This window comes from Giraffa tippelskirchi, chromosome 5, assembly GCF_054371585.1.
Source record: "Giraffa tippelskirchi isolate mGirTip1 chromosome 5, T2T-mGirTip1v1.2.pri, whole genome shotgun sequence".
Classification (NCBI taxonomy): domain Eukaryota; kingdom Metazoa; phylum Chordata; class Mammalia; order Artiodactyla; family Giraffidae; genus Giraffa; species Giraffa tippelskirchi.
The window spans coordinates 24,465,818-24,475,653 of NC_137279.1; the positions used below are offsets into that span (position 1 = coordinate 24,465,818).

General features: G+C 38.2%; 1 non-coding gene across 1 annotated transcript; it reads right to left on the reverse strand.

Moving 5' to 3' along the window:
* Positions 1-9,308: 9,308 nt before the first annotated feature.
* LOC145508058 (U6 spliceosomal RNA) lies at positions 9,309-9,410 on the reverse strand. Its single transcript, XR_014055326.1, has one exon. It is a non-coding gene; the product is annotated as a U6 spliceosomal RNA (small nuclear RNA).
* Positions 9,411-9,836: the final 426 nt, after the last annotated feature.

A 9,836-nucleotide genomic window follows, 5' to 3' on the forward strand; every position in this document is an offset into this window, starting at 1 on the left:
GAAGATGGAAGAATTTTGAAAGACAGAGACTAGAATAAGAAAATTTTCCCTGCAGAAAGCATGGATGAGCAAAGACATGGAGATAAGGAGGGGGGAAATGAGTGGAAAGAAGAACATTATTTTATTTTATTTTTTAAGATTTAGGTTATTTTGTTTCTTTTAGTTTTTGTCTTTTGGTGTTTTTTGGCCACACCACATGGCTTACAGGATCTCAATTCCCTGACAAGGGATTGAACCCAGGCCTCAGATGTGAAAGTGCCAAATCCTAACCGCTAGACGACCAGGGAACTTCCAAGAATAACATGTTTTAGATATCATTTGGTAGCAAGAGCAAAAATCCACTGATAAAGTTTAAAGTAGAATTTGTTTAAAAAGAATTTTTCACAGATTCAAGAATGTGTACAAAGTGGATCTGGGCCAGACAAGTATGTAGAACCAGGAAGAAGAAAGTTAAGAACCAAGATTAATCTTTCCTTCATTACTAGTTTTCATTGTCTATTTCTTTTATCTTTCTCTCCACCCTGGTGAGTCAGTCTGAAGCCTCCAAGAGGTAAACATCGGAGTATGCACATAGGATCAGCTATACCCCAATACAAAAAGTTAAAAAAAAAAAAAAAGAAAAAAGACTCACATGGGAAAAACCCACCTTCGCTCCAAGCACTAGTCCCCAGTAACTCAGAATCTCTGCGATCCGTTTCCAATTTCCCGGAAGGGAGAATTTGAATGACTCAGTTTGGGCCAAATAAAAGAGCATCTCTATTTTTTTAAATGCGCAAGTTGGAATAAGAAGATCTGGGTGTATAATGCACAATGCAGAGAATATAGCTAATATTTTATCATAACTATAAACAGAGGATAACCTTTAGAAATTGTAAATCACTGTATTGTACACCTATAACTTTGGAGAAAGGAATAGCAATCCACTCCAGTATTCTTGCCTGGAGAATCGAAAGGACAGAGGGGCCTGGTGGGCTACAGTTCATAGGATTACAAAGAGTTGGACATGAAAAAACAATGATCTGGACTTGAATCACAGATCTGATATACACTGCCTATGTGATTTTCTTAAGGAATAGTTTCTCTATGCGTTGCTGCCTTGTCTGTTAAAGGAAGGTTGATAATTCTTTACAGGGTTATTATAAGAATTAAGCAATATAATAAATTAAACTCCTTGAAATTTTTAAAGTCTTATACAAAGCAAAAATGAAAGAATTAAAGGAAGAAAAGTAGTTCAGATTCTATAAATCAGGGTTTCTTTTAAATAGAGGAATGGGTAATGAATCAGAGCAAAGAATATAGAGTCAAAGAATCTGTTAGGAAACTATACAATAAATTGGTTTGTAAAGATGTGGTACCAGTTCATGGTAGGGATGAAAGGCAGTGGTGGTAATGATACAATAGTAATAATAGTAATAGAATTAGGATAGAATAGTATTAGAATTAGGATAGGAATGGAATTAGATAAGAAATTGGACGGAAAATAATCTTTAAACTTTACACAATGTGAGCCAATCCATGCAGATAAACTCCTCTTTTGAGTGATCTTCCAGACTGTAGATAAATCTACAAAAAAGGGAAGAGGCTATGTTTCATTCAGGAATACTCTTCTGGAAAGAGAATTAGGCTCCTTGCATATAAAACTCTTAAGAAGAAAAGAAGATAGAAAAATGTTAAAATGATACTTTTAAGTCAGAATTCCTCTCATAGAGAGGGAGAATTCATCTATGAGAAATGTAAGTAGAGGGCCAAGTACAATATTCTTGACTGATACCAAAAGACTATCTTGCCTAATAATATATCCTCCACCGGTCATGTTATAGTGGCTAACATTATTGCTTTGAATTTAAGACATTGAAGGTTTCTGTTAATATATGCATGTTTTCCTGAAATAATTCAGTGAGGAAAAGTGGTTCCTTATAAGATACCTAAATATTCATTGGAAGGACTGATGCTGAAACTGAAGCTCTAATACTTTGGCTGCTTAATGTGAACAGCCAACTCATTGGAAAAGACCCTGACACTGGGAAAGATTGAAGACAGAAGAAGAGGGTGACAGAGGATGAGATGGTTGGATGGCATCACCAATTTAATGGACATGAACTTGTGCAAACTCCGGGAGATGGTGAGGGACAGGGAAGCCTGATGCGTTGCAGTCCATAGGGTCGGAAAGAGCCGGACACGACTTGGCGACTGAACCACAACATAAGATACCAGCAGGGAAACCCACTAACAAAGGGAAGATTTTTAAGGACAAAAACTTTGTTGACAAATACCACCTTAAGGCTAATCAGTTTATCATAGTATCTGTCCTATGACCTAGAAGGACCAGAAAGAAAAGCAGATTAGGACTGGAGAATTTTGCTGCAGAGGTAGGGGATCACGAATGGGCTCAAACTGAGATTCGCAACTTCTGAGAACTGTTGTACTATCACAACTCATCTCTTCCTCTTTACCCCTGGCTGCTATGTGTAATATGAAGCAGAGCATTGAAAAAATACACCAGGAGAACTGCATTTTAGGTTCTTCTAACAGAAAGGGGAACTAGAAAGATGGAGTAATTATATTCTGCGATAGGGAAAACTTTAGTAGTGAGTACATAGGAGCGGACAGAATCAGGACATAATTTTTGGATGCATTAAGTTCCAGGTGCCTGTTAAATAACCAAATACAGATGTCAAAGAGGCACTTAGATATACAAAGTTGGATTTATGAGACTGAAGTTCAGGAGAGAAGCAGAGATATAAATTTGGGATTGCCAGTAAATAGGGACAATATTTAAAGCCACAGACTTAATTAGATCACCAAGAGAGGGAATAGAAATAGAAAAGAGAAAAGAACCAAGGACCAATCCCTAGAGCAGTTCAACATTTAAAGGCTGAAGAGCTAAGGATGAACTCTCAAAAGGAAACTGCAGATGGCTAGAGAAGTAGAAGAGAAATCAGATTAAGTGTGGTATTCAGTTCAGTTCAGTTCAGCTGCTCAGTCATGTCCGACTCTTGGTGACCCCATGGACTGTAGCACACCAGGCTTCCCCGTCCACCACCAAGCATGGTGTACATACAGCCAAATAAAGATAATGTTTCAAGGTGAAGGAATGATCAGCTGGTATTGAAGGCCGCTGATGGGGTCAAGAAGATAAGAAGTGAGCAATTCAGTATCAGTCCTGAGTTTTGATGAAATGAAGATAAAAAAGTTTTTTTTCCATTTGTCTGTTTTTATTTATTTATTTATTTTGTTTGGCTGTATTAGCTCTTAGTTGTGGCCTTTGTAGCCCCACAGCATGTGGGATCTTAGTTCCCAGACCAGAGAACTGGGAACCTACATCCCCTGCATTGCAGGAAAGATTCTTAAACACTGGTGATTTAGGTGCTAAGTCGTGTCCAACTCTTGCAACCCCATGGACTGTAGTCTTCCAGGCTCCTCTGTTCATGGGATTCTCCAGGCAAGAATAGTGGAGTGGGTTGCCATTTCCTTCTCCAGGGGAACTTCCTGACTCAGGAATCAAACCAGGGTCTCTTGCATTGTAGGTGGATCCTTTACCAACTGAGCTACAAGCAAAGCCTAGGTAACTATAGTGAAGTGAAGTGAAGTCAAAATCTTTCAGTCATGTCCAACTCTTTGCAACCCCATGGACTGTACAGTCCATGGAATTCTCCAGGTCAGAATCCTGTAGTAGGTAGCCTTTCCCTTCTCCAGGGGATCTTCCCAACCCAGGGATCAAACCCAGGTCTCCTGCATTACAGATGGATTCTTTACTAGCTAAGCCACAAGGGGAAGCCCCAGGTAACTATAGGGTACTATCTTAATGGGTTTCCCAGGTGGCACAAGTGGCAAAGAGCCTGCCTGACAATGCAAGAGGTGCAGGAGACACAGGTTCAATCCCTGGGGAGCCTGGTGGGCTACAGTCCATGGAGTCACAAAGAGTCGGACACAACAGAAACGACTTAGCACCCTCAGAATAGCCACTGAATTTACTACAGTTCCCCAAGTAGTCACAATTTTAACTGAATTCCTCTTATGAAGAAAAGCCTGTGCCAGGTGCTGGAGAAACAGAGATGAGGAAGATATGGGTCCTGACTTGAAAAATCATTCCCCCCGCCAAAAAAACACTGCCACCAAATTCTGAATATATACTATGTGTCCAGCACTGTGTAAGGCACTTTACAAGTACTATCTCATTTAATTATAACCATAATCCTATGTGGCAGGTATGTTTTATAATCATTTTTAAATCAGGAAATGGAGGCACAGTCAGGTTAAGTAACTTGACTAAGTCACTCAAGCACTAGTAGTCAGAATAGGAACCGTGTGTGTGTGTGTTTGTGCGTGTGTGTGTGTAAGACTTAAAACAATTCTTGAACTCATGGTTTTATGGGTCAGAAGTCTGGGCTGGGCTTACATGTTTAACTCTTCTGGGTCAGTTTGACTGATTCATGTGCCTGCAGTCAAGAGCCCAGCAGCTCAGAGGTCCTACTTCAGGCACTTAAAAAAGCTGTCAGTTTAGGGGAAGGGGGTAGTTGAGCCCGCATCCTCTAGCAAACTAGACTAGACTAGTCTCTCATCCTTTCACAGACTAGCCCGGGCTTAGCCCACGCACTATGAAGGTTATGTAAGACTGAAAGTAGAGGCAAGCAAGGTCCTTTAAGGTGAAGGCTACAAACTGGCACTCAATATTACTTCTACCACGTTGTACTGTTCACAGAAAATTATGAGGCCCACATTCAAGATGTGAGGAACTTGCTCAGTAAATATGTCCACAACATCTTGCATTTAGTAGGTGCTCACTAATTGCTTATTAAACAAATAAAAATAAAAGACTCTGCATTTCCAATGCAAGGGGTGCAGATTCAATCCTTGGTAGGGGAAATAAGATCTTATGTGACAGGCAGTGTGGCCAAAATATTAAAATAAATTTGGGTCTTTAAATAAAATTTTTTTAAATAAAATAAAGAAATTCAATCTTCTGCTCAGCATTGCTCATTATTAGAGAAACACAAATTAAAACTACAATGAGGCATCAGCTCACACCAGTCAGAATAGCCATCAAGCAAAAATCTACAAACAATAAGAGCTGGAGACACTGTGGAGAAAAGGGAACCCTCTTGCACTGTTGGTGGGAATGTAAACTGATATAGCCACTATGGACAACAGTATGGAGATTTAAAATCTAGAAATAAAACTTCCATATGACCCAATGATCCCACTACTGGGCATATACCCTGAGAAAACCATAATCCCAAAAGACACATGTATCCCAATGTTCACTGAAGCACTATTTACAATAGCTAGAATATGGAAGCAACCTAGATGTCCATCGACAGATGAATGAATAAAGAAGTTGTGGTACATATATACAATAGAATGTTACTCAGTCATAAAAAGGAATAGATTTGAGTCAGTTTTAATGAGGTAGATGAAACTAGAGCCTGTTGTACAGAGTGAAGTAACTTAGAAAGGGAAAAACAAATACTGTGTATTAACACATATATATATGGAATCTAGAAAAATGGTACTAATGAACCTATTTGCAGGGCAGGAATAGAGATGTAGACTTAAAGAACAGACTTGTGAATACAGAGGGGGTAGGAGAGGGTGGCACAAATTGAGAGAGTAGCATTGAAACATATACATTCAGTTCAGTTCAGTCGCTCAGTCGTGTCCGACTCTTTGCGACCCCATAAATCGCAGCACGCCAGGCCTCCCTGTCCATCACCAACTCTCGGAGTCTACCCAAACCCATGTCCATCGAGTCAGTGATGCCATCCAACCATCTCATCCTCTGTCATCCCCTTCTCCTCCTGCCCCTAATCCTACCCAGCATTAGGGTCTTTTCCAACGAGTCACCTCTTCGCATGAGGTGGCCAAAGTATTGGAGTTTCAGCTTCAACATCAGTCCTTCCAATGAACACCCAGGATTGATCTCTTTTAGGATGGATTGATTGGATCTCCTTGCAGTCCAAGGGACTCTCACGAGTCTTCTCCAACACCACAGTTCAAAAGCATCAATTCTGCAGCGCTCAGCTTTCTTCACCGTCCAACTCTCACATCCATACATGACCACTGGAAAAACCATAGCCTTGACTAGACGGACTTTTGTTGGCAAAGTAATGTCTCTGCTTTTAAATATGCTATCTAGATTGGTCATAACCTTCCTTCCAAGGAGTGAACATCTTTTAAACAAACCATTAGCAGCAGAAAAATGAAGAGTGTTTTCTAACTGGACAGAGAATGCGTTTCTGAGCCACAGAGTGCAGGTGGGTGAATCCATAATGCATGTGGCACAACTCCTCTTAGCCTTCATTTTCCTAAGTATACTAAGTAAGATGATTCCAATAAGTGGGCAAGGGAGATCTGAGGTTTGGGTTGTGCCCTGAAGAGGATGAACAGAGAGCTCTGGGAGCACATATGAGTGACATCTAAGGAAGGAGGGCTCTGAAGGAATGCTTCCCATAGGAGAAGACATCTGAGCTGCATTTTGGATTAATAACATTTTTCATAAACTGTCTAGCAAAACCAAGTATATGTAACTTTGTTCTGTATTTTCCTAGTCTTTTGTAAATGTGTTATCACCCTTCCATAACTTAAAAAAATTAATAGGAAAGAGAAAAAAAGAAATCTTGATGAGCAGAGTTTTTAGGAAACTGATGCATAGATAGGTGAATATATTTCCCCAGAGAAAATGAAGCATATGGTCGGACATCTGATTTGGCAGTATGACAGAATATTTGAAATTGGGACTCTCCAGTAAAAGACAGCATATGGTCACTGTGAGCACAGGGTGTAGTTTGGGAGAAGGCACTAAGGTGTGAGAGGACTGAGCCAAAGAAACGGTGAGTGACTGCACTGGGATGAAGCAAATGTCTGAAGTCATCAGCATTGACTGCAGAGAGTTAAAAATAGCACTAAAATATAGAAGCCAACCAAGATCCCCTACAGAGTTTCTCGCCCACTCTCCTCTCTCTGATGTGACAGATATCAACAGCCTCCAGCAACGCCCACCAGGTAGGCTTTAGAAGTGGGTGATGATAGATTTTGAGGCAACAGTGGACATGAGGGTCAGCAAAAAAACAGTGAAGTAGTTGGGAAACAGACAGCAAATCCTGCTGCAAAGATACTGATTACACCTCCTCTTAATTCCCACCTTGTGACAAAGGCCAGCATTGTAAATATTTTACTTAATAGTTTATATGTCCCTCAGAAGACAGGATACAAAAGGTGTTCTTTTTTTTTGAAAGGGAAACAATATTTTTAACCTAAAGAGAAAATGGAGGGATGGGTGGGAGCAGGCTTGAGGGAGGGGATATATATATACTTATAGCTGATTCACACTGTTGTGCAACAGAAGCTAACACAACATTGTGAAGCAATTATCCTCCAATTAAAAAATATATCCTATGATAAACCACAATGGAAAAAGATATTTTAAAAGAACATATATATATATATGTACAACCAAATCACTTTGCTGTATAACAGGAATTAATGACAATGTAAATCAACAATACTTCAATAAAAATAAATAAATAAGGAAAAGAAAAGAGAAAATGGATTAGATTAATTACATTTTGGTACTAACTACTTGACTTCTTCCTCTGCAAGGCATAAACTCCTAAAACCTGTATTTAAAATAGTGTAATATTATTATGGTACTTCATGGGATAAGAGAAAATAAATTTTAAAAATCTAAGGACTTCTTGAAAAGGGAATAAAAGGGTGAAAATCAACCAGAAACCTAATTCAGGGAGGAAATAATTTGTGAAAATCAAATAGGTAGATGATGGTGACAAAGCAAATCATGACATTTCTTGGAGGGGGTGATAAATTTTCAGAATCTGAGTTTACTTCTTTGCATTTCATGACATAGTGAAGTGGTTAATCTCATACATTCATGTTAAAGAAAACAGGTACCTTGACAGAAGCAAACACTTTTTTTTAAGTTTTTATTTTTTATTGGAGTATAACCGATTAGCAACATTGTGATAGTTTCAGGAGGAAAGCAAAGGGCCTCAACCTTACTTTTACATGTATCTATTCTCCCCCAAATTCCCCTCCCATCCAGGCCATCACATAATATTCAGTAGAGTTCCCTGTGCTGTACAGTAGGTTCTTCCTGGTTACCCATTTTAAACATAGCAGTGTATACATGTCCATACCAAACTCCTTAACTATCCTTCCCGACAACCTTCCCCTCAGCAATCACAAGTCTGTTCTCCAAGTCTGTGAGTCTGTGTAAGTTCATTTGTATAAGTTCTTTCTAGATTCCACAGGTAAGTGATGTCATACAATATTTCTCCTTCTCTGTCTGACTTACTCCACTCAGCATGACAAACTCTAGGTCCATCCATGTTTCTGCAAATGGCATTATTTCATTCTTTTTAATGACTGAGCAATATCCATTGGATATATGTACCACGTTTTCTTTCTCCATTCCTCTGTTGATGGACATTTAGGTTGCTTCCATGTCTTGGCTGTTGTAAACAGTGCCACAGTATTGGGCACATGTATCCTTTCAGATCATGTTTTTAGGAGCAGATAATTTTAAAAAGAAGGAAAACAAGGTCAAAAAAATACATAAAAATATTTAGCCTCACTAGTAACCAATAACAATGAGATAATGTCTTTATCAAATTAATAAAAATTTAAAAAAACAAAGTGTTCAAGGTTGTTGAGGGTAGAACTGTAGAGTCTCACAGGTGGCTAGTGGGAGCATAAAAAGTATGACTTTTCTGGGAAGCAAAATATAAGAAAAATCTCAAAAATGAGCCGAGCATCTAATGTAGAATTCTACTTCTAGTATTTATTTTGGGGAAATAAACAGAAGGGATACAGTCCATAGGGTTGCAGAGTCAGACACGACTGAAGCAACTTAGCATGAATGTTTAAGGCTAGATATAAAATTTTAATAGTATTGTTTACAAAGCTGAAAATATCCAAGAGTTAATTAATGAATATGATGATATTTTTATCCATTAAGTGTGCAGTCATTTAAAATTATACCTATATGCATACACCTGGGAAGAAATTCATAATACTAATAATAAAGTAGGTTCTGAAATAGTATGTATAGCTTGACCTCAAATTTTTTAAAATTTATAACTATAGACATGAATGCTTACCCCCCAAAAAGCCCAAAATGTTAGCAGTGACAGAATTATGGATACCTATTCTGTCTTCTGATATTTTCTACTTTTTTTAAATAAAGATGTACTATTTAATAATTGAAGCATAATCAATATACAATATCATATTTGTTTCAGGTGTACATCATAGTAATTATATTCATTGAAATGGTCACTGTGATAAGTCTAAAAAATGTGGAATGCTTCACAAATTTGCTTCCTCACACAGGGGCCATTCTAATCTTCTCTGTATCATTCCAATTTTAGTGTAAATGCTGCCAAAATAAGCACTGTAATAACATTGTAATGACTACTTCATGAACAGGAGTATTTTCCCTCAAGGTTTTATCTCCAAAGGATGAAAAATCAGAATGCAGGAGTGTGAGGATGTCCAGAAGATGAAGCTGAATGAGAACTGCATGTGTTCAAGAGTCTAACTTTCAGGAGGAATGTCTAACTATCAGGAAAAATAATGAAGAACTTTTATACATGCTCCAGAAATGATTAATTCAGCAAAGATTTTTTTAGGTCATCATTTTATTCTATTTTTCTGGCTTAAAAAATTCTTCATCTGGAGAATTACACTTTCATAAATTTGGGGATATAGGATGAGATGGAGTGGGGAAATTCAAATATTTTCTGTCAGCAACTTTACTACTGTCAGTGTTTATCTCATCACCAAGGAAAAATGGTTCACAATAGTCCTCAACCATCAGA